We start from the raw sequence: 25,990 nt of genomic DNA on the forward strand, positions 1-25,990 counted from the left end.
GGTATTTCAGTTAAACGTAAGAAAGAACTCCTTTATTGAACTGCAGATCACACGCAAGGAAAGGGTTGTGGAAGGATAGAATCCTTTTCTGGGAAAGTGTTGTTAAAGAATGGATGTCTAGAAACATCCTTAGTAAAAGCCATCTTTCATTAAAAAACTCCCTCAATAGAATCATAGACATACATACACACACACACACACACACACAGTATAAAACTGAAAAATCCTTACAAATCTTTAAGCCAACCCCTTTCTTTTATGAATAAAAAATCTGGGGCCTGAAAATGTCAAATGACTTAGATGTGGTCAGATGGGTAGTTAAGTACTATAGTTAGGATTTGAACCACAGTTAAATGACTCCAAATTTAGTGGTTTTTTTCCCACTACATGACACTTAATCCCTACTGACAGCAAGAAGAACAATTTTTTTTCCTACACAACACTGACTTTCGCAATTAATATTTGTATGGCAACTTTAAATGCCCAACAATTATTAGCAAGGGGAGGAGACTGAGGAGCAGGGATAGGGATCTTTGTCTTCTATATCGCAGGGATATACACATATTATTCCTGGGCAGGACAACCAGTCTGTTCACTCTGGACTTCATCTGGACTAGGGCTGGAGGGAGACCAGAGCAATCTGCTACTCATTTCCCAAGGGTGTTATTTCACCCCTGCTTCCCAGATAATGTAACTGAGTCACTCAATAGAGCATAAAATAGAAATTTGGCTTCTTATCTATCCCAGGCCCAGCTTTACTATTTTCTTTCTGCAAAATACATTTTTCACTATCTTATCTTCTAATAAACAATCCTGCCTTGGAAGCCTTGTAGGAACAGTACAGAATGCATTTAAGAGACATATTTTTCCTTCTTTGCTTTCTGCTTAAAGGTCTCTGTTTAAAGGCTTGCTTTTCATAAAAACATTCCATTTCTAGTCCATCTTCCTTTAGAGAATGGAGGCATTTTTCTTGAGTTGTCTTGGGGCTTTCTACACATCTCCCCTGGATTTTTTTTTCTGCTTACTTGATCCACATTAAAAGAGAAGATTTCTTCCTCCCTCTATAGTAGTGTATGAGGTTTGGTGGGAGCATATGGGAATGTCTCCACCCTTCTGAGAAGGATGATTTTATAGTATTTGGTTAGAATTCTATTGCTAAGTCTTGCACACTCCACCTCTACTATGTCTCTTGTACCCATCACTTTCTTTCCACTCCCACATCAATCACTGTGCTTCAGACTCTACTCACTTCCCTCTTGGACTATTGTAATAACCTCTGGGTGATCTTCCTGTTTTCAATATATCTATCCTCCACACAGCTAGCAAGATAATCCACAGGTCCATCTATATCATTCTGCTGCCTCAACTTAAATGACTTCCCATTACTTCTTGAATAAACTACAAATTCCAAAGTTTGATAAGTAAACCTTTATACATTCTGACTCCAGCCTATCTTTCCATTCTTATTTTACTTAATGTAATCCATATTCCAGACAAACTTCTGGCTATTTTCTGACTATGGTGTACTATCCATTGCTTCTGAGTCTAGAATGTATATATAGAACCTCCATCTCTTAGAATCCTTACTCTCCTTCTAAGTACTCCCTTAAGATGCTTCCTCCTACAGAAAAATTATTTTGAACCTTCTAATTCTAAGTGCTCTCCATACTCACCCATGTAATTGTTGTACCCATTCAAATGACCATGTCCAAAATATTAGCTTATCCAAGGCAGAGAATCTTTTGTTTGATATAGTTCCTTGCTCAGTAGAGGTGCTTAATTTATATTGAGTCACACTGGTACTCACCCATTATAAGGCAGCAAAAGAAAGCTATGAATATTTATTGATATTTGGTACAGACTTTTCAAAAAAAAAATATCAGGAAGCAACACCAAAGAAAGGAGAAAAGAAAACTCATGTGAGTTTCCCTCAGCTGTGCCTGAAGTACTTTGAAACAGATACTAGTTCATTTATTTATTGAATAGTTTTTATAAGAAACAAAACTTAGGGATAACTAAAAGGCTGGGTTCAATTCTGGGTACTACATTGTACAGTGATCACTTAATAAGCATTTACTAAGTACTTACTCTGTTCTAGTAACTATACTAGTACCTAGGGATATAAAAATATAAGTAACAGGCCCTACCCTCTGGGAGTTTTCATGATATTTGACAAGCTAGAATTTTTCCATCAAAAAGATGAGGAGGCTAAAAACTATGTCACACAATGAATGGTTGGAAGCAACTATGAGTATTTAGCCTAAAGAAGAGAATACTAAAGAGAAGGGACAAAGGGAACAATAGAAATAAAGATAATAGTATAAATAATAGTAATAATAAATTTAAAATAAATAGTAATAACTAAAGTAATAATATAGTTTTTATCTTTAATGTGCCTATTGGCCTCTCATGTGGAGAAATCTAAGATTTGCAATTCTGATGGACGGGGCTCTCTTCAACAGTGAGATGATTTGGACCAGTTCCACTTGTGCAGTGATGAAGAGAACCGTCTATACCCAGAGAGAGAATCATGGGAACAGAGGGTCAAACACAACATAGCATTTTCACTCTCTCTGTTATTATTTGCTTGCATTTTTTTCTTTTTTTCTCAGTTTTTCTATTTCTTCTTTCTTGATCTGATTTTTTTTTTGGACTACCTGCCAAGGGGGGGAAGGGATGGAGGAAGAAGGGGAAAATTTGTGGCAGGGGGTTATGCAGGAGTCAATTTTGGAAAACTTACCCTGCACGTGCTTTGTGAATAAAAGCTTTAATTAAATATATATATATATATATATATATATATATATATATATATATATATATATATATATTAGATTTGTTGTCTCTGCCTCTAGAGGTCAGAACTAGGACCAACTGAGGGGAAAATTACATAAAAGCAATTTTGAGTAAATTTACCTTCCTTTTCCCCAAGTTCTGCTTTCTTTCAAGTTTCATGGTTGTTATTGAGGTCATCACAGTCACCCAGTCTTCCAGTCATCCAGACTTGAAACCTTTTTGATGAAACTGTCTTTTATTCTTCAATTTCACTCTCTTCACATTGTGGGAGTGAGGGGGAGGGAAAATAGGAAAGGGAATAAGCATGTAAAATTGATATAGTACCAACAATGTATCAGGCACTGTGCTAAATACTCGACGAATATCTCATATAATTCTCCCAAAAACCTTGCAAGACAGATATCTGCTCTTGCATCCTCACTTTACAGTGAGGAAACTGAGGCAAACAAAAATTAAGTGACTTTTCCAGAGTCATAAGCTAACAACTGTCTATATCTGGATTTGAATGTAAGTCTTCCTGACTTCTGACCCAGTATTCTATTCACTGCATACAAAATGCCAGGGACTGGGCTAAGTGCTTTACAAGTATCATCTCATCATAAAAAAGGGAAAAGGACCCACATGTGCAAAAATGTTTGTGGCAGCCCTTTTTGTACTGGCAAGAAACTGGAAACTGAGTGGATGCCCATCAGTGGGGGAATGGCTGAATCAGTTATAGTACATGAATGTTATGGAATATTATTGATCTATAAGAAATGACCAGCAGGATGATTTCCGAAAGGCCTGTAGAGACTTACATGAACTGATGCTGAGTGAAGTATGTAAAACCAAGAAATATTGTATGCAGTAATAACAAGATTATGTGATGATCAACTCTGATGGACTTGATTCTTTTCAAGAGTGAGGTGATTCAGGCCAATTCCAACAGACTTGTGATGGAGAGAGCCATCTGCACCTAGAGACAGCACTGTGGGGTCTGATATGGAGCACAACATAGCATTTTCACCTTTTTGTTGTTGTTTACCAGTTTTTTCCCTTTCTCATCTTTTTTTTTTCCTTTTTCATCTGACTTTTCTTATGCAACTTGATAAATATGGAAATATGTATGGAAAAATTACACACGTTTAACTATATTACATTACTTGCTGTCTACAGGAGACAGGGGAGGAAAGTAGGGAGGAAAATTTGGATTTTTTTTCAAAGGTGAATGTTAAAAATTTTGCATATATTTTGAAAATAAAAATTGTTATTTAAAAAAGAAAAAAGAAAGAGAAAATAAAAGCCAAGTATCATCTCATTTGTTCATTTCCACAGTGCTGTAAAATAGGTCTTGGTATTATCCCAATTTTATGGTTGTATTCTATAACCAATATACTGACCTACTTCCCATGTAACACTCCATTTCCCATCTTTTAGACTTTGTACTAAAGACAACTAAGGGGCACATTGTATAGACTGCCAGGTCTGGAGTCAGGAAGACTCATCTTCCTCTGAGTTAAGATCTGGCCTCAAATACTTACTAGCTGTGTGATCCTGGATAAGTCACTTAACCTTGTTTGCCTCAGTTTTCTCATCTATAAAATAGAGAAAGAAATAGCAAAGTACTCCAGTATTTTTGCTAAGAAAATCCCAAATGAGATTTCAAAGAATCAAAGGTGATTGAAAAATGGCTAAAAAAACAACAAAAAAGATTTTGTACTATCTGTTTCTCAAGTCTGGAATGATATACCTGCATATTTCCACTTAGAGTTTATGGCTTCCTTCAAAAAGCAGCTCAAATTCTACCTTCTGTAGGATGCCTTTCCAAGGTCTTCGGCTGCTAATGTTTTCCTTTCTTTACTCATCTACTCTGTGTATATATATATATATATATATATATATATATATATATATATACATACATACAGATACATATATCCATATATATGTATGTATGTATATATATATATATTATATCTATTTATTAATGTACTGACTTTCCATTAGAATATACATTCCTTGAGAATAAAGACGATTTTGTTCTCTTCTTTTTAAATTCAAAACTTAATATAGTTCCTGACACATAGTAAGTACTTAAGTGTTTACTTAATAACCAAAGAAAAATGGAATGGGCAGTCTTTCAGGTATTAAGTTCTCTGTCATGGAGCTCTTTAAGTTGAGGTTGGATAGCCATATTTCAGTGATACTGTTATTGTGATTCCTCAATTTTGTTGGAAGTTGGGCTAAATGTATCTCAAAATTCTCTTCTGACTCTTAAGACCATGTTTTTTTATGATAACAAAGAATAAGCAGATGATAGTACATATAGAAAGGATGGACATTACTATGAGTCATGCACAAAATAAGTTGAATTAAAACCATGCCAGCTCCAGGTATTTAAAGAGAAGCAGAGCTAAAAATCATTTTCTCTTTCATCTCTTTTATACTATGTGATATTCTAATGTTCTGAGTCCTAGGGTTTCTACTACTTTTAATATTATATTTTGTGTTTTAATATCTTACCTATTAAAGTCCCTTCTAGCACTAACATGTCATGTCCTATATTCTTGGATTCTATGTTTTAAGGTTACTTTCCTTTCTAAATTTCTACAATTCGATAAATCGAGATTAGAGGCAAGGGGTGCCTAAGGTTGACATGGAATCCTTCAAATTGTGGTCATGGGGGAGATTTATGAAGCATTTTCTCCTGCCCATACTGGATTACTTACTATGAGAATAATCAAGAAGAGAATGATAGACAAAGTCCTCTCTCTCAGGTTGACTAACTCAGTTAAGAAATATGACAGGTTAAGTCTCTGTCAAGGGATATCTACAAATGTAATTAGACTCAGTTGAGGACTTTGGTAAATTCCTAATAGAGATCCATGAAGGAAAGAAACCTATCAACTCCCTTTGCCTTACCCTAGGAGCCTGTGTGTTTCTTGCATTGGACTCCTGCCTGCCCAGGTTTAGGCCTTTGGAGTTCTGAGAATTCAATTCCTCACTTATAGCTTGGGGTATATCATAGGGTCAATAGGTCTTTCTGCTCCTAGAGGAAGCAAGAGAAGATTAATCGAAAGACAGAAAGATGACAGCTGGGCAGCAGGAGGAGATTTATGAGAGTATGAAATCCAGGCCAAGGTCCTCTGCTCTATCTGTCTTGGGTATAACAGAGAATCCCATCACTGAAAGAAACTTCAAGAGTTCATCTGGTCCAGTACACTATCTTCACAAAGAACTGGATCTGAGTCACCTATGACCCCTTCTTGTAATTAAAATATATAGGCCTTTGTACCAAACTGTAGTAGTGAAGAGGCTGAGGTAGGCCCATCATATTGAGCCCCCTTAACCATCCATTCAGAATGAGAAAAACTTACATTCTAAGAAACTTGGCAGCAGAGAAACATGGAAGTTATCAAACTGTAATAATAATAGCTAACAATTCAATAATTCTTCATTACAAAGTGCTTTCTATTCAACTCACCTATGTATGTAGTACTAGCATTAATTCTCTCATTGTACAAGAGAAGAAACTGATATTCAAAGTCTTTTTCAAAGACCATATTCCTAACAAGTATTGGTGCCCCATCTCAAATCCAGTTTTCTTTTCCTAAATCCAGAATTCTTTTCACTATACCATTCTGGGGGATTAGTCAAAGGATAGCCAAGCAATTGGAATATTGGAAAGATTTGGAGATTAAAGAACCTGGGTTCAAATCTCGGCTCTCAGCTCAAAATGGCACTGGAAAAATCGTTTTACCTCTCTAGGCCTCAGTTTCCAATGCAGACCTCAAAAATTGTTTTCAGCTCCAATTCTATGAGCTTATGACTAAAGGATTTGAAGTTGAAAAAATAAAGGACTGCTTTGGGTCTTCATATAGTCACCTACTTAGGGTAGAGCTGATCCTACAGGTGAGAGTTCCCAGATGGGAAGTTCTCAGAAAGAAGCAATCTCCAGAAGGCTTCAGGGACAAGGAATATATAGGTAATTCATGTCTTAGAAGCAAATTCACAGCACAACAATTCCTTTGATTTATAATGGAAGAAATTAAAGCCCAAAGAGGAGTGAGTTGCTTAAGATCACACATATTTAATTATCAGTCTGTCTGATGAGACTCTACAAATAGCTGAGAAAAGAAGGAAAATGAAAGGGAAAGGACAAAAAGGAAGATGTACACAACTGAATGCAGAATTCTAGAGAATAGCATGCAGACATAAGGTTTTCTTAAGTGAGCAGTGCAAAGAAATAGAAGAAAACAATAGAGTGGGAAAGAGATCTCTTCAAGAAATAGTTTCATGCAAAAATGGGCATGATAAAAGACAAAACTACAAGAGAAGCACAAAATATTAAGAAGAGGTAGCAAACCTCTATTCAATTAGCAAATACTAATGGAGAACTACCCAAGGGAAGGACAATTTTTCTTTAAGAAGGAAGAGAAATTGATGCTCACGAATATAATAAACTATATTCAGAAGGTTAAGGTGAGATATACAAATGACTGGGGTGGAAGTTAAAGGGAGACATACCATCTGAAATGCTAATATTTGAGAGATTAAAGACAAGTGCCCAAGTTTGAAACCTATCAAAGAATTCAAAAGCCAAGGAAACATGCCCAAAATTTGGGATCTAAAATAATTAGCACATTGTCCAAACTCAAGTACATCATGTGAGATGCTAGGCTAGTGCATCAAAAAGTAGAATTAAGGTTACAGGGAGAAACATTAATTATCTCAGATATACAGATGACTTTACTATGATGGTAGAAAGTGAAGACAAACTAAGAAGCCTCCTGATGATGGTGAAAGAACAGTATATAACAGCTGGCTTAAAGCTTCACATCAAAAACCAAAAACAAAACAATTTAAAAAAACCCTAAGACTTTGCAACTAGACCCAGCAGTTTCTGGGAAATAAAAGGGAGAATGAAAAAAAAAGATATTCTTGGGCTCAGAGATCTCTGTAGTTGGTGTCTGCAGCCATGAAATTAAAAGATGCTTGCTCTTTGGAAGGAAAGCATGGTAAATCTGGAAAGCATACAAAAGCAGAGACATCACCTTGCTGAAAATGGGTCCCTATAGTTAAGGGTAGGTTTTTATCTCCAATAGCAATGTACAGCTGTGCAAGTTGGACCATAAGAAAAGCTGAGTACCACAAAATCAACACTTTTAGATTAAGGTACTGGAAAAGATTTTGAGAGTTTCTTGGATAGCAAAAATATCAAATCAGTCAATATTTATAAAAATTAATTCAGGTTATTCACTAAAAGGTCAAATACTGAAATGGAAACTAAAATACTTTGGCCACATAATGAGAAAATGGGACTCTTTAGAAAATCCTTGGTACTGGGAATGATAGAAGGCAAAAGGAGAAGGGGACAGTAGAGGATGATGTGGATAGTGTCGTGGAAGGAACAAACATGAACTTGCACAAACTTTTTCCACCACTTAATGGTAGAAAAAAGAACCTGACACATTATGATCCATGGAACCACAAAACATTAGGCATGACTGAATAAGTGAACAACAGAACAACAAAAACAAAAGTATCAGACTTTACATTCATGTTTGATTTATGCTTTGTTTTACTATTTATTTTTTCCCTAGCCTATGAATTCATTAAAATAGGAATGTGTTGTAAGGAAATTCCTTCTTCCTATGCAAATCAACATATGGTTAGCACAGTTCTGGGTATTTAGTAGGCATTTAATAAATACTTATTGAATATGTTTTGTAACTCTGAGTCCTAAGGAGTTGATTCCAGCACTGAGAAATTGAGGGAATTACCCAGCATCACACATCTTATATTTCAGAAGTAAGACATGAACCTCAGTCATTCTAATTCTAAGTCTTCATTGAGTATGCAATGCTGTCTCTTATGGCTTATGTTTATCTCAGGGAATTATTTGCCTTGCTCCTCTCAATATCTCTGGAGGATTTTTGTCTTTAAACTCAAACTGGGCAAATGACCACATGTCCCTTTGGGCAATGCACTCATAGTATATAACTTGTATGTGTATTAGATAGGATGAGAGTTCTGGGAGAAGAGGAAAAGTGGGTACAAACAGTCTGATGCAGTCAGTTTGACATCCCTGGAAGAGGAGACCTTTTAACTCTAAGATTCTATAATCCTGTGTAAACTAATTCATTCAAGGGCTTTTTATAAAACCAATTAATTACTACCATAGAGTGATCACTGACTAGTAGTACCATGAAAATGATTCTGGATTTGGGAGCTCTGAGATGTACTAATCATGTGATCCTGAGTGAGTCATTTCTGAGCTTCAGGATCCTCACTAGTAATTATACTAAAATGAGGAAAGCACTCTATAAGCATCTATTAAAATTAGATCTGTGATTATCATTATTAATACTATATATTACTATTATCATTACTATATCATTACATCTATAAATGTAGATCGATAGATAAATATAGGTATAGATATACACATACATCTATCTCTATCTTTAAAGATAGAGATTTATATGCATAATGGTACCCTTATGTTAACAGCTATCTGATCCATTAGATCAATTAGTTCCTTCCTGTCATATCTCCACTTCCATGCCAGGGGCATACCTGTTTCTATCTATGTCCAGAAATTCCTGACCAAGATAAAGGAGAGAGGAATGACCATGAAATTGTTAAGAGGACTCATATGTCCAGCCAATTGTGTAATATTCCATAATAGCCTATTAAAACTATTAAACCTGTAGTTCCAGTGTCCCCAGCAAGATCCCAGCCTGAAAATATCAACAGAATTTGATCTTATCACCCATGAGATCTGCCATTTTCTCCTCTGCTGATTAGAAGATCTCTCTAATATAAGGGAGAGAACACTTAAGTGGGACACAAAAAAAAAAAAAACTGAATTCAAAACACAGTTTTCTATAAGCCAGTCATGTGAACTTGTATAATTTTCTTTCATTCCCTGAGCCTCAGTTTCCCCATCTGTAAAATGAGTAAGGCTAGATTGTCTCTAAGGTCCTTTCCAGTAATAATATTTTTTCATCTCACAACCCTTCTTAGCTTTAATATTCTAGGTTTAAAATTAACATTTTAATATTCTTCTAGCTCTATCATTCAATTTCACTATTTTGGTCTCCAAAGACACTCAGTGAAAAAGTCCAAGGAAAGATATACTATATTGTCCACCAGTTACAAGCCTGGGAAGAGTTTATAGATATAAAGGGAGGACTAACCTTTCACATATGAGGGTTGCTGAGCTCTGTTTATCCACCTTTGATGTCCATCTGGTGTACAACTCTTGCCTAAGGCTCCAAGAAACTGAAGCTTGCTCAGAGGCCATGCCTCAGTAAAACCATCTTGGCAGCCAGACTAAACCATGTTGGGGTCAGTGATGAATTAGAGGGATATCTTAACCCAAGCTTGTGAAGACTTCTAGGAGAATAGATGGATGAAAGCAATTTGTTCCAGTGGCTGAAGGTAGCAGAAGCAAGTGCTGTGGAGCACTCACAGCTTGGTCAAATATCAAAGATATTTGATCATTAAACTGCATCCTGAGTCATTGCCAATTATCTGGATTTTTGTCTTGCCACTAAACTTCATTGCATCTGACAGAGAGTGAGCTTGATGACTTTGCAACTCTGCCCTATTTAAATCCTATTCATGCTTGATTCAAGACATCATCCCATGATGCCAGTGGTATTCTTTGAAAATGAAGGATGAACAACAACAACAGGAATAACAACACCTGGGGCAACATATCCAAAGCAGAACAATCCAAAAACTTCTCTACTTACTTTCTCACCCCACCTGTCAACAGTAGTCTGTTAACAAGAACCTAGAGAGAGACCTGAACAAAGTACCATAGATAGAATCTATGATTGTCCCTATTATTTTATATTCAAAATAGGCTGAGAAAGCTTTGTCCTATTTGCATAGAAAGTTATTCCTCCCTGCAAGTCACAAGAAAGCTTTGTACACTTAAAAATAAATAGCTACACAGAGAGAAAGAAGGCGGGTGGGGGGAGGAAGGGGGAATTCCAGGGAGGATTGCAAAGATATAACAAATTCCCATAGTTCTCATCTTTGTCTTTACTAGTTGTGCAGTGTTTGTAAAGGGGAAAGGACCAGACTCAAAGGTGAGAGACCTGTGTTCAAATCATGACTCTGATGCAGTTGTGCAACCTTGAGAAACCACTTAATTTCTCTGGGCTTTAATTTTCTTTTCTGTAAAAAGACAGAACTGAACTAGAAGATCTCTGCTTCCTTTCAGTTCTGATTTTTGTGATTCTGGATCCTGGCTTCTGTATGACCTTAGCAAAGCCATTTCACCTGTCAAGTTTCTTTAGTTATACAATGGGAGATAATAATTCTGTCCACCTCCAAGGGACTGAAGGTGGAAAAAAGTGTTTTGTGAATGATAAACATGAGTAGCTGTTGTGTTCATTACTGGTATGAATATGATTTAGAGCCAAGTATGAAAAATAGGATGAGTGTTAGAAGTCTGCTTTTAAATACCAGAAATTGCCAAGCCAGGGCATAGCAACAAAAGGAAGATTCCATGCAAGGGTCTTCAAACTACGCCCGTGAGCCAGATGTGGCAGCTGAGGACGATTATCCCCCTCACCCAGGGCTATGAAGTTTCTTTATTTAAAGGCCCACAAAACAAAGTTTTTGTTTTACTATAGTCCGGCCCTCCAACAGTCTGAGGGATAGTGAACTGGCCCCCTATTTAAAAAGTTTGAGGACTCCTGTGATAAGGAGAGAGGTTGAGGGTTTATGCTGTCCTTGGCCTTAACTACTCTAAGATAGTTCTGCAATCTTTTGGTCATATATATATATATATATATATATATATATATATATATATATATTATTTAATTTGGGTGCCATATTGAGAAAAAGACATTACATGCTAGCAAATATCCAGAGGAAGTTGGCTGTGGGATTTTTAACTTGAGAAAGAGAAAATTTAGGGGAGAAATGATAACTGTCATTAGATATATTAAAGGGCTTGTCCTCAGTATTAGTTGTTCTACTAGACACCAAAAGAGAGAGTTGGGAGTAATGAATGGATGCTGCAGAGAGGGCAAACTTAGGCTCTGTATAAGGAAAATGAGACCTGTCCAAAACTGAAATGATCTGTCTTGTGAGGTAATGAGTTTCCCATCACCAAAAATATTCAGTTAAGTGGATGATGACTTTCCAGGGCTTTTATTAAGGGATTTTTCTGTGTTGGTCTAGATAAGACTCAATCACCTCTGAGATTCATTCCAGCTCTGAGAGTCTATGAATCTACAAAATCAATGCCTACAAACCAATTCATCTCCTACTTGGTACCTGGGGTCTACCTGTCACCAGAACACAGCTTGACTTAGAACTTAAAAGGTAGTCTCAAAAGTATTATTTGTAGTTGAAAAACACTAAAGTGCAAAAGCAGGAATGCTAATATGAAGAAAGTCCACTATTCTGTGGAGATCTTCCTAAAAGGGAGATTTTTATTAACTAATCCATTTTGAATACTAAAGGATTTTTAATATGTTTGAGTATATGTTGAATATAAATATATGTTGAATTCATCTGTCTGTAATGACTTAATTATTCTCTTGTTTCCTGTAAGCATAAAAGCAAGTTAGTGAATATTTATTAAATGCCTACTATGTGCCCTATATTGTGGTAGTTGCTATGCAAGATATAAAAAGATCAATAACAGTAAATGTGTATTTATATTTTCAGCTTAAAATGATACTTAACCTGCCTGTTATTTCATCACATCCACATTTCATTACCTTTGAGATAGATAAAGCAAAGTTTTGCATCCACATTTGACATATGAAGACAGAAGAACAAGAAAATGAGGCTCACAAACATGAAGCAGCTTACCTAAAATTACACAGCTAGTAAGTGGCAGAGGTAGCACACAAATCGAGATCTTCTGACACCAAAGTCCATGCTATTTTCCACAAGGACCACAGGTTCAGAGCTGACAAAACTTTTGCTGAGCAGCTTCATTTTATATATAAGGAAACAGAACACCAGAGAGGATATGTTGACTTAGCTAAGGTCAAACTGGTGATAAATGAAGCAACTAAGATGCTACAGTGCATACAGTATTGGACATGGAATCAGGAAAGCTCAAGTTCAAAGGTGACCTGAGATTTAAATGTGTAATCCTGAGCAATTCACTAATGTATGTCTGACTTTGTTTCCTTATCTGTAAAATAGAGATAATAATAGCACCTGCCTCTCAGTATTGTCGTGAGGATAAAATGAGATAATATTTGTTTTGTAACTGTTTGAGCTTGGGCAAATTACTTCTCTACAAACAGCAATTTCCTCCCCAGTAAAAGGAAGGCTTTGGTCGAAATCAACGCTTCTTAAATTGGGGTTCATGACCTATTTTGGGGTCAGGTAAGTGAGTGTGAAGGTTGTAAAATTTTGATTTATTATCAGCAAATGTTTGATTTATATATCTATTGTATATACCTATATAACTGGGGTCACATAAAAATTTCTCAGGCAAATATGAGTCATGAAGAAGCCCTGGTCTAAGAGACCCCTAAGTGTCCCGTCTAACTCTCAGAAATCTAAGTCCAAAATAGAACTCTGGCCCTAGAGACAACAATCTGGTTCTGAGTCTGTTCTAACATTTATTGACTGAGTTGCTTCAAAGTCATTGAACCTGTCTGCACTGCATTGCTTTATGTTTAATAATGGGATTGTACTCAAGAGTTAAGATGAAGCTATGAATTTGTTTTTATTTTTAATACTTTATAATTGGCTTTTTTATTTGTTTTGTTTTTGTTTTGTTTTGTTTTTAGTTTTCCCACTTAAAAATGTTTTTCTATAAAGGGTTTCATAGGTTTCAGAAGATTGCAAAAAAGATCCATGACATTAAAAAAAAACAAATAAAAATAAAGATTTAGATGATCCAGATGATCTTTTAGGTCTCTTCTATTTCTATACACCAGTGATGTGACTTTGAGAACATCATATTACCTCGCTGAGCCTATTTTCTAAATAAGGACAATGAACCCTAGTCTGCTTAGTTCACAGGATTGTTGTGAAAACCAATTGAGATAACTTATAGAAAGTATTTTATAAATACTAAAGCATCATATAAATATATGTTGTCATTATAATCTACTGCCTATTTCAATATGGGTCCCTAAGTCCCTCATTTAGCATGACTCTATAAAAAGTTAATATATTCAATTGGACTGTGAGAACAGTGACTTCTCAAGTCCACCCCACCAACCCCTATTTTAATCAGATGTGCGGGTTCTTCGTTCATTTAATGAAGTACAGGAGACCTACAGTAATATCGCCTGTATAATTGACATGGTTCTCTGGGAAACATTACACTTTATAATGAAAATACTGTATATAATTAGACTCTAATAGGAAGAAAATAGTAATTAGCCAGAATTAACCGAACTGAGGCAATCAAGCAAACAAAGGTTATCCTCGGGAGAGGACCCTTCAGAGTTCAAACCCACGTTCTATAATTGTAAAGGAACCCAAGTAATTAAGGGTAATTTTTTTCCCCCTGCATCAAATAGGAATAGTTTGTTGCTGAGTAGCAGAATGAGTCAGGCAAAGATCTGAAAGGGTTATGGAAAGTCACAAACACACCAGATCATTATAGGGAGTGAGAACAACTTAAAGGATCACAGAACCCCAGAATTTAAAAGAACTTTAGAAAAATATGAAATGTTAGAGTGGGAAAGGACCTTAAAAATACAATGCTGACAAATAGGACCTAGGACATTGACACAGAATATTAGAATGTAGAAAATTAAAATTAAAACATCCTATATAGAAGTTGAAAAGGACCTTAAATATCCTCTCTTCTAAACCCATCATTTTACAGCTAATGAAGCTCATCATTGAAATGTCTTGCCAAAGGTCATATCATTAGCAATAGAGCTGGAATTAGGGGCCAAGTCTCTTTGCACTACTCCACACTGCCTCCCCCAGGCTCTGGAGAAGGATGAGTTCCACAAAGGATACTGGTGATGGTTTACTGATTTGTAATCTCTTCCCTGAGAATTTCATCTGACTGCAGACAGATCCAAGCAATCCAAAGTAGAAATTAAGTGTTTTACACTTCAGGGACTGTCTGGGTATTGCCGACTTCCCGGGAGCCACAGAGCACTGTGTTTTGATTTGAAAATTTAAATGACAGCAAATTAAAAAAAAATAAAAAAACTTTCTTATCAGCAGGAGAAAAGCGTATTCTGCCTGGGACAGGAAACTCGGGGTCCTTTGGTCTGTATTACTTTGAGGCCATGTTTTCAGATGTGTATTTTGGAAATTTAAGTCAGAGGTGAGCACTGGATTCTCAATCAAGCCTGGACCGACTTAGCCCAGGACCAGCTGGGCAGCCATGTCTGGATTTTCCAGTCCTTCTGCAGACGGTCTTGGTGGTAGCAACAAGAATTCAGGTTGAAGGACGGTTCTACTGATTATAACTTTCTCCCAAGAATGCTCTGAGGAACTTGAATAATATTCTCTTTAATTAGGACTATCTTATACCTAATTTGGGATTCAGGACTGGAAGTGATCTTTGAGATCATTCTGCCAATGTCTTCATTTTATAAATGAGGAAATGGAAGTCTATAGAGTTTACTTGATTGCTTAGGGCCCCACAATTAATGCATAAGAATTAGAACCCAGACCTTGTGACTTCAAATCTAGTGGTCTTCCCAGTATTCCATACTGTTCCAGTTTTGGCTTCTATTTATATTATTAAACCCACTGTCATTTAACAAGCTAATTCCTCACTGAGGGACTCTATTTGAATGCAATAAGATTTGTAAGATGTTTCCAAGAACCACACACACACTCCTGGGGGTCTCTGAATAGCTATGACAGTGGCCCTAATGGAAAATTATTTCTTGTAAAAAGAAACTAATTTAATATTTTCAGGTATTATGTAAGCAAATGTCAACTGAGACAGAGGTAGGAAAATTCTAACAAGCAGCAATCAGGGTTCAGTACAGAATCATAAAGCATTTTATTCCAAGTATAACAAAGGAGAGGTTTGTTTCAGACATGAGTAAGGAATAAAATGAACTGTTTAACAAACAGATCCCCATTGACACAGGTAAAGGAGTATAGATTCCCTTCAAAAACATTTGACCCCTTGAGAAGCAGTGTCACATTTTCTGGATATGATATCCCTGCTCAAATGTAACTTTTTGGGGACATAATCTTCAAAGCCAGGTCACCATCCTAAGAACATTACTTTATAGTTGGAACACATATATACGTATATATGCATATATACATACCTACATGCATATATAGTACATATAATCACATGTATATACAAAAATATAAATTCACTGATATACTTTTAATATCACCTTCACTACCAAATATACCCCTTATCTTATCCCTTGGGAGCAGCAGGAAGGGAAGAAAGAGAGTGAGAGCTTGAACAACAAAAGGTGGGGGGGAGGAGAGAAAGAGAGAGAGAGAGAAAGCAGCTTAACAAAATTAACACAACAACAGAATCTGACAGTATATTTGTTCTAAAACCATGTGTCCTCCATCTCCCTCCCTCTGTAAAGAAGGTAAGAAAGTACATTTTCTTTTTTCTTCTTCAAGTTTAAGTTTGCTGCTCATGTTTTTGTTTGTTTAGTTTCATCCTGCTTTAAGACTAACAAAGCACATTTTAAATTTATTTATTTAAAACTTAAGTACAAAATAGAAAAGGGGGGAACATTGCCATGTACAAAGCAAAACAGAGAGAGAATTCAAAATATAAAGCAAAAAATTTTCATTTCAAAAAAGCCTATATAATAAATACTGCATGAGTTCAGAGAGCTGGCCATCTTTTCTTTGCCTCCTTGTAGCTTTTCTTTTGTTCTCTGCTTTGTACTTTTTACTTTATTCCTTTTTCCCCTTCCACCCTGCTTCCTCCAAGAAAGCTATCTATATATTAAGCATAGATATATTCTCACACACACACATATACACAAACATACACATACATATATGTAGATATCTATAAATCATAAACATGCATATTTATATACATCTATGTAAAGCTGTATTTTGTTTGTCCTCTGTTTCTCTGAAGGGGGATAATGTCTTTTTTTTTTTAAAGTCCAAGTCTTTCCATATTTTTCTCATCATTTCTTACACCACAGTGGTATTCCAACCTCACACTGTCCAGTTATTTTAAATAGTCTAAAACCATATCAATTTATATGGCTGATATATATTATAATTCAGTTTTAACTTTGTCTGAGATCATGATTACTATCCCGCTTTCTGTTTTTACCTAATAAATTCTATTTCCTATCTTTATTATATTTATTTCCTATCCCTCCTGATTCCTCTGCTTTACCTCTACATGCAACTTTGCTCTCTTGTTACTTAACATACCATCTCCAAGTATCCCTTCCTTATCCTCTCCTCCCCCCTTGCTTCTTGCCCTCTTCTTTCTATTTGAATTTAGAAAGCTTTTATAGCTTTCAAATTATATATGGTGTTCCATCTTTATCCAATTCCCATTCATCTACACACCTTTCTATACCCCACCCATATTATTTACTCAACCTCTTATTTTTTTAATAAATTTGGAAGACTTTTATTCCCTATTAGATGTATGTGTTGTTCTCTCTTTGATGATGATCTGATGTAAGGTTCCCTCTAAAAATCCCTCCCTTATCTTTTACCTCCTCATTCCACTCTGAATTTAGAAGACTTTATACCCTTTTAGATACATATGTATTGATCCCTCTTTAATGCATCCTCAGTGAGAACTACCAGTCCTCCTCCTCCAATTCCTCTATGTCAGTTCTTCCTATTGCACTTCATTTGTATAAAATAATTAGTTTTTTTTTTTCTTTTTACTTTTTCCTACATGTTTTTGCTTTTTGGAATCATGTCATACTCAGTTCTACCCTGATTTTTCTTTCAAACTACTCAATTATTAATGACAATCTCAGGCATACGAATTACATTTTCATGTATAAAAAGTAAACAGCTTGACGTTATTGAATCCCTTGTAATTAGTCTTCAATGTTAACCTTATATTTCTTTTAGATGTTGGATTTTATTAATTTCAGGTCTTTTTGCAACAAAATCCTGGAAGTCTGGCAATTCACTGAATATCCATATTTTTTTTTCTTTCAGAATTATGCTTAACTTTGCTGGTTATGACATTTTCAGTTACCACCCCAGTTCTTTTGCTGTTCATTATATAATATATAGTATAATAAATTATATATATATATAGTTAGTTAGTTAGGTCTTTTGTGATAATTGTGGCTCTACCACATTTAAATTTTCTTTTCTGCTTGCAATATTTTCTTCTTGACCTGGGGGTTTTGAAATTTGTCTAGGATTTCCCTACAGGTTATTCTCACAGTGGTTATTACTGGATTTGTTTTCTATTTCTATTTCCCATCTTGTTCTAACACTTCAGTACAATTTTCTTTAATTATTTCTTATATTATTGTATCAATACTTCTTTTTTTTGATTGTTACTTTCAGGTAGTCCTATTACTCCTATATTTTCTCCTCTTGATCTGTTCTCCAAATGGATTATTTTTCTTAGGAGATGTTTCAGATTCTCTTCTATTTTTCATTATTTACATTTTGTCTAATGATTTCTTGCACTCATAACTTCATTAGCTTCCCCTTGTCCAATTCTAATTTTTGAGGAGTTGTTTTCTTCTGTAAGATTCTGGATCTCTTCAAATAAGTTGGCTTTTCACAATCTTTTTATTTACTTTTTTTGGGATTATTCGTTTTTAAATTTTCCCTTCAATCTCTTTCATTCGAACTTTTTAAAGTTCTTCTGTCAACTTTTTGGGGCAGGTGACTATTTGAAGTTACTCTTAGGATAGGAAAGGCTTTCTTTTCTGCTTTAGTATCCTCCTCTGAAGAACCCTAGTCCTTTCTATTCCCATTCCCTTTCTATGCTTTGGTTCTTTCTCTTTTGCCTATTCATATCTTTAAATAGGAGTTTGTAATTGTAATCACCTCTAGGTTTGGATGTGGGGGATAGTGCCTCTGACCTCAGGTCCTCTTCAATGTTTTTCTCTGATCTGGAACTGAAACCAAGAACACCCCTCTTCTGGAATATCCACATCCAGCAGCATCCCACCCCCACTGTTTCTTCACTAACCAGGTGTGTGCTTGCCCCTTCTCACCTAGGACTATGTCTCAGCAACACAGTTCAACCTGATATCCCTTACTATTAGGTTCCCTCAGTCAACTCCTGCTCAGATGTTTGACTCCCCACACTCTCTAGGAGATGAAAATCCCTGTGGCTTGGCTGACACTACCTCCCAGCCCAGCCAATCCCATTTAATGTTTGCTGGTTCAATAGAGCCAGCCTGGAGGTGTTTACACATGACACATAGCACCTCCTTTTTAGTACCTTTCTTCAGATCTTCAGAAGATTCCTTGTCCTTGTACTCAAGAGGACCATTGTTTTGCCTCCACACCTGTTTATTTTTACTGTTCTTTGTTCGTCCTGAGGCCCTATGCTATCTTGTAGGGAAAATCTGGAGAACTGGAATTTTCTGACACATTGCACTATCTCCCCAGATTCCCATTCTTTACAACAACTATGTATCAGGACTATGGAGTCCATCAGGTGTGAAAGGGGAAAGGAGAGATAGTGTGTCATCAAGTATGATTCTCTCCCAATATTCTTCCTTGGAGAGAATGAGAAATAAATTCAAGGAGCAAAAAGGATCTGGCATTGCACATTTCAAGAAGCAATAGGAAATAGCCTATAAGCTAACAAATATTGTTTTATGGGTTGGGGGAGCAGCAAGAGAACTTTAAGTGAAGGCCACCATTTAGGAAAAAAAAGAATAAAGAGTGTCCAGTGCCTGATATGTTGTTGCACACACAATAAGTACTTAAAACTTATTGTTTGGTTGATTATGGTGATTGTTTGTTGTTTACAAAGATTGTGAGGTTGTTCAATGCTCCATCCCTGTTATTTTTGTCCCATTGTTTTCAGGCATGTCCAATTTTTTGTGACCCCATTTGAGATTTTCTGAAAAGAGTTATTGTTGTAATTCACCATTTTCCTCTTCAATTTATTTGGCTAATGAGAAAACTTGTCCAAGGTCACACACTAGAAAGCATCTGAGGACAGATTTGAACTCATGAAGATGATATTCCTGACTCCAGGCTGAGTACTACATCCACTGAGTTAGCAAGCTCCCATTCATGTATGGCACAAACTTGGAAAGTAACTGTGGTGAAAAGATGGAATATAAAATTCTGGCTTATGCAGCCCAAATGAACTGTGTTTGTGGGGTCTGATGCCCCAGCTGATCAGTGTTAGATTCAAATTACATTCTGCTGGGAGTAATTTTACAAAACTAGATATATTAAATGAAGGATATGTAGTTGTGTGTAGGACTCAAAATATACTCAGTTGAAATGCAGTTCAGGTTAGAGGGTCCTCCACTTGGGGCATTAGTAGTTATTACTACCACAAAATTTATAAGCCAGGTCAAGATCTCCAGAAACTGAATAGGTAGAATATGTAGTAAATCATCATAACTATCCCATATTCATCTTCAAATAATCATATAATAGCACCCCAAAACAAATTCTGGAACAGAAGAACCATGAAAAAGATAGAATGAAACAATCTATTAGTCCAAGAATTGGAAGATTGATAAGAAAGGTCTATCATTCAGGAAAACAGTGCCCCTTTTACCCCAGGAGCAGGACTCCATATTAAAAGTATAAAAGGAAATAACAAAAGAAAAAAAAAAAGAAAGGAAAGAATCTATTAGTTAGAAAAATGCAAAATAAAATAATTCTGAGGTACCACCACACACCTATCAGATTAGCTAATATGACAAACGAAGGGAAATGATAAATGTTGGAGAGAATGTGGGAAAATTTAGATACTAATCCATTATTGATGGAATTATAAAGTGATCCACCAGTCTGGAGAGCAATGTGGAACTATGCTCAAAGGGCAGTTCAGTTGTGAATACCCAGCAATCCCCCTACTAGATCTGTATTCCAAAGAGATCATGGAAAAGAGAAACAGACCTATATAGGCAAAAATATTAATGACAGTCCTTTATATTATGGCAAAATATTGGAAATTGAGGGGATACCCATCTATTGGGAAAAAACTGAACAAGTTGTGGTATATGAATGCAATGAAATGCTAATGTGCCATAAGAAATGATTAACAAGACTTCAGAAAAACCTGAAAAGATTTGTACAAACTGATGCAAAGTGAAATGAGCACAACCGATAAAACATTGTACAAAGCATCAGCAGTATTGTGTGTTGAACAACTATGAATGACTCAGCTCTTCTCAGCAACAGAATGATCTAAGACAAGTACAAAAGACTAATGAAGGAAAATGCTATCCACATCCAGATAATGAGTTTATGGACTCTGAATGCCGACAGAAACATACCTGCTCACTTATTTTATTCTTTTTTTGCACTCCCTCTTTCTTTTGAATCTATTTCTTCTTTTGTAACTGTGACTAAAATAAATTTTACATGATAGCACGTGCATAACCGATATTAAATTGCCTATCATTTTCAGAAGGGAAAGAGAGAAAATGAGAAAAAATTTGGAACTCAAAATTTTGTAAAAATGAATAATAAAAATTATATTGACATGTAATTGGGGGAATAGAATATTATTAAAAAAAAATAGTGTTCTCAAATTCCCTAATCTTAAAGTGGCAGCCCCAGTCACTTTTAGATATACTGTCCAAAGATGATATGGCAGGCATTTATATAACATTTCAATATTTGAAAACATCTTTTAAAATATTATCTCATTTGATCTTTATAACAATTCTGTGAGGACAGTGCTACTTTTAGCCCTATTTTATAGTTGAGGAAACTAAGATTGAAAGCCATTAAGTGTTTGCCCAGGGACATATAACTAAAAGTGTCTGAGGCAGGATTTGAGTTCAGTTCTTAATGACTCCAAGTCTAGTACTCCATCCACTATGCCATTATATGCTTCCTACTTGCCCCAGGACATTGTCTCAATGCTACATTGCCCCAGAGTCCTTTGGGGATTGACACTACTCTTAGAATTCCACTAGTGACACTTGTACTGCAAAATGGAAGGGGAGGTGATGAGAAAAGTTGAAACTAGAACGGGGAGAGGAACATAACATGATAAATATGCCTATTAAGATGGAGGGGAATTAAATAAGGATTTGTTTTGTTGATTACATAACCTCTCAGGATAAAGCTTCAGGAAAAATATAACTCTGAGCAAAACTTTGAACAAAAATGGAATGATCTCTGGAGCCTTCAAGTCCTAAGAATGAATGGTGGGTGCACCACACACATTATCCTAATGGTTTGCCCTCCCAGGGGTCTTCTGATAGCTTCCTGGTTTGTTTTAGTTGGAGATTGCCTCTAAAGGCACAAGATGACCTAAAGCATTGGGCAATATGCCTCTCAGTCAGATAGAGATATTACTATTCCCATTTGCAGATGAAGAAACTATACTTCAGAGAGAGAAAGCAAACTAGTCCACAGATACACAATTAATGAGTGCCTTACATGCTTCTTCTCAACAATGAGGTGATTCAGGCCATTTCCAATGATCTTGTGATGAAGTCCGCCATCTGCAGCCAGAGAAAGAACTGTGGGGATTGAATATGGATCACAACACGGCATCTTCACTCTTTTTATTGTTGTCTGCTTGCAGTTTGTTTTCTTTCTCTTTTTTCCTTTTTTCCTTTTTGATCTTGATTTGATCTTCTGCAACATATTTGTGGAAATATATATAGAAGAATTGCTCGTGTGTAAGATATATTGGATTGGAATGCAAGATTTTGGAAGGGTGAATGTTGAAAATTATCCATACATATATTTTGAAAATAAAAAGCTTTAATAAAAAATGAGTGTACTAGGTAATTCAACCCAGAACTTCTGATGGCAAGTCCATTGTTCTCTTTAGGTCATACTATCCCCATATAATCAAATACTGTCTTCCAACTTCACTAGCTTTGTAATTAACCATCAGTGTAACCATAAACAAAATCATAATTTCTTCAGTTTCCTAATCTAGAAAATGAGAAGATTGAACTAGTTCAAAAATCAAAAATCTTGTCTAAATGGAAGCCATTAATCCCATTATATATAAGGATTTCTTCAGTTCACATATTAACATTATTCCTGTTCTATTGTATTCTTATTTATTTCGCTAAATATTTTCCTATTACCTTTTAATTGCAATTACAGGTACATGCTTGATACTTCTGGACAAGATGAATTCTAATGTGTTCTTTTTTTCCTCTTGAAATTTGAGACCTTAAAACACTTTACTCACCAGAACTGACTGAATTACTTCAGAATATTTCTAAAAATCAAAACCACTCTCAAAAGGTTAAAAAAAAATTCCATCCCTAAAGATAGCCAAAAGAATAGGCTGCAAGATCTGAAGACAGGAATTGAAACATGGTCTAAACAATGTTCGCATCAATGTAAAGAATATGTAGAATTTCTGGGGGAATTCTTTTAAGAAGATAGCACTCTTGGAACATACAAGTATTGGTCCACTTGCTAATCAGTCACATGATTTTATGTTGACTTTTCCTACTGCCTATCTGGCAACTGAAACAGGAATAGGTCTGTTCCAAGACAACTTCAAAACAAAACCAAAAAAAAAAAAAAAAAAAAAAGACATGATTGTCAAAACCTAATCTGGTTGAATTTAAATGAGATTGAGTTGATGAAAAACGAAGGATTCATCCAGGGTTAGATTGAAGACAGCTCAAATTGACTCTCAAAACCTGTTGTTAAATTTTCATTGTAAGTATTTGCATTTTGACAATCAGCAAAATCTATAAATCAGAGATTGACTTATTACATTGTTGAATATCTAAACTTAAGAAAACAGAGAAAATTTTAATAATGAAGATTAAACATTAAAGTGTATTGGTCATCCTTTTAAAAGATGTTGTTAAACATTTATCAGTACATCACCGTATCCAGGAGGAACAAGAAACTATGTCATATGAAAACTGAAGAAATGGAAATGCTAATCTTAAATAAAAGACTTATGGATAGGAAGCACAAAGGCTGTCTTCAAATATGGGCAGTGCATTAAGTACAATGTGAGAAATAATTCATTTGGCCCCCTACTCTATTCTAATCAGTATTAATCAATTAACCAATAAGTATGATTCTATAAGGGTAATGATTATAACTTCTGCATTTTAGGCCCCAGAGCTATGAGTCACAGATGGTAAGTTCACTTGGTTAATTATAGGAAGCTAGTTAGAGACCCTCCATGTTTTTTCTTGTAAACCAAGGCCATCATCATCATCATTGTCCCTTGTATTTAGATATAAATCTTCCCCAGCATTTCATTATCATTATCTCACTTCATTTTTTATAGCTTTTCATTTACAAGATATATGCATGGGTAATTTTTCAGCATTGACAACTGCAAAACCTTTTGTTCCAATTTTTCCCTTCCTTCCCCCCATCCCCTCCCTCAGATGGCAGGTAGACCAATATATGTTAAATATGCTAAAGTATATGTTAAATACAATATATGTATACATATACATACAGTTTTTTTGCTGCACAAGAAGAATCAGACTTTGAAATAATGTACACTTAACCTGTGAAGGAAATCAAAAATGCAGGCAGACAAAAATAGAGGGATTGGAAGTGTTATCTAGTAGTTCATACTCATTTCCCAGAGTTCTTTCGCTGGTGTACCTGGTTCTATTCGTTATTGAACAAATGGAACTGATTTGGTTCATCTTATTGTTGAAGAGAGCCACGTGCATCAGAATTGATCATTATATAGTATTGTTGTTGCCGGGTACAATGATATCCTGGTCCTGCTCATTTCACTCAGCAAGAGTTCATGTAAGTCTCTCCAGGCCTTTCTGAAATCACCCTGCTGGTCATTTCTTATAGAACAATAATAGTCTATAATATTCATATACCACAATTTATTCAGCCATTCTCCAACTAATGGGCACCTATTCAGTTTCCAGTTTCTAGCCACAAACATTTTGGCACATACAGGTCCCTTTCCCTTCTTTAAGATCTCTTTGGGATATAAGCCTGGTAGAAACACTGCTGGATCAAAGGATATGCACAGTTTGATAACTTTTTAGGTATAGTTCCAAATCACTCTCCTGAATGGCTGGATGTATTCACAATTCCACCAACAATGTATCAGTGTTCCAGTTATCCCACATCCCCTCCAACATTCAGCATTATCTTTTCCTATCATCCTAGCCAAATCTGACAGAGTGTAGTGGTATCTCAGAGTTGTCTTAATTTGCATTTCTCTGATTAATAATGATTTGGAGCATCTTTTCATATGGCTAAAAATAGTTTCAATTTCTTTGAGAATTGTCTGTTTATATCCTTTGGCCATTTATCAATTGGACAAAGGCTTAATTTCTTATAAATTAGAGTCAACTCTCTATATATTTTTGGAAATGAGGCCTTTAGCAGAACCTTTGATTGTAAAAATGTTTTCCCAGTTTATTGTTTCCCTTCTAATCTTGTCTGCATTAGTTTTGTTTGTACAAAAGCTTTTCAATTTGATATAATCAAAATTTTCTATTTTGTGATCAGTAATGATCTCTAGTTCTTCTTTGGTCACAAATTCCTTCTTCTTCCACAGGTCTGAGAGGTAAACTATCCTGTGTTTTTCTAATTTGTTTATAGTCTCATTCTTTATACCTAGATCATGAAGCCATTTTGGCCTTATCTTGGTGTACGATGTTAAGTGTGGGTCAATGCCTAGTTTCTGCCATACTAATTTCCAATTTTCCCAGCAGTTTCACTTCATTTTTGTAACATGTTTTTAAGGTAGTTGAATAACTTTATTTCCATTTTACAGATGGAGAAACTGGACTTCAAAGAGGATAACATTATTTTCTCAAGGTGTCATAGCAAATAAATGACAGGTATGGTATTAGATAAAAAAATCTTTTGGTCCAAGGTCTCTCTACCTTGATACTTTCCTAGGAGGAAAAGAAAAAGTGATACTTCCAACTAGATTTTCATTTTCTCCTTGAAATACCATATCCAGGAATGTATTGACAATAGGAAAAAGAGCTAAGTCTGTGTCCACAGCTGTAGATTGCTTATCGAGAACAATGCTGGCAGAATCTGATTGGATATTTGAGAGGGGGTGGTCTGTGCATCTTACCTCATTCCAATAACTCACTAGAAAAAAAGAAGTATTAGGAGCAAAAACATTTACTGGCAATCCTATCTGGCT

This window comes from Sarcophilus harrisii, chromosome 2 (genome assembly GCF_902635505.1).
Source record: "Sarcophilus harrisii chromosome 2, mSarHar1.11, whole genome shotgun sequence".
Taxonomy (NCBI): domain Eukaryota; kingdom Metazoa; phylum Chordata; class Mammalia; order Dasyuromorphia; family Dasyuridae; genus Sarcophilus; species Sarcophilus harrisii.